We start from the raw sequence: 1200 nt of genomic DNA on the forward strand, positions 1-1200 counted from the left end.
TGCTCCTTTCATGTAAGCAATCTCCTGTATATTTAGCATGAAACATTTACTTTTTCAATATACATAAAACACTTGCTTCTATCTATAAAGCTGCTTGCATATAAAAATTTATATAAAATAGCTACAAAATAACACTACTAATATCAAGCTTAAGCATAATAAAATCATCACAATAAGATCCCTTCAGCATGAAGTATAAAATTGAGGGAAATACTTAAACGTGTGAAAATGTTAATTGGAAATCATTTGCCTTCAGAGCAAATGATTTCTAAATATTTTTCCATATTCACACTGTGCTGGAACCTTTGGGAAATTAGTGGTTAAATTGTGACAACTGTTGTATAGTCTGCAGGAATTGATGCATAAGTATAGAAAAAATAGGTATAGTTGCTGCTTATATGTGAGGTATACAAAGAAATTTATGGCTAGAAGAAAAAGAAGAAACTCAGTGTACTTCCAGTTTGATATACCAAAAATATCAAGGAAGAAACATTCCTATGAAGTTATACAGTAACTATATTGGTTTTAAAAAGACAATCAAAGTACCACATGTCAGTAAGCCAGAAAATGGCTGAAGTCTCTTGGGAAGCTTTGCCCATTGTATTCTGTGGTACCATCGTATAAGACAGGGTAGGCTAAACATGCTGACATAAACGATTTCCAGAACTTGGGGAAGGAACATAGCAGAATAGGCTGTAGGCTTACTTTCTCAGAGGTTTTACCAGTGTATAAGGAGCAAAAGGGAAAAGGCCAGGGCATACACAATTCAATATATGGCTAAAGGAGTGGTGTAAAGGGGAAGGCTTTGGATATATTAGTCACGATGTCTGTAGCTGGTCCAATGAAAAGATGTACAAAAGAGATGGTTTGCATCCATCAAAGAAAGGGACTGAGTTACTCGGCTATAAATTCACAGATTTTCTGGAGGAAAATTTAAACTAAATAGCGGGGACAGTGAGTTAATTGATACAGAACAACCCTGTCCCCGGCAATCTAAAAATTATAGGGCTACCAGTGCATGTAGCATAGATGTGTGTGTGGACAAGAATACCAACCTTGCTGTCAAGCAAAATGAAGCCTCCATTAGCGAGTGCCACACAAAGTGCACTAACCAAATAGGTGGTAAGACAATAGGGGAACTCAGGCACCACACAGGTTATGTAGAAAGTAAACACAGGGCCAGTCACAAAGGACTCAAAT

This window comes from Protobothrops mucrosquamatus, unplaced genomic scaffold, assembly GCF_001527695.2.
Source record: "Protobothrops mucrosquamatus isolate PMUCROS unplaced genomic scaffold, P.Mucros_1.0 scaffold1468, whole genome shotgun sequence".
Lineage (NCBI taxonomy): Eukaryota > Metazoa > Chordata > Lepidosauria > Squamata > Viperidae > Protobothrops > Protobothrops mucrosquamatus.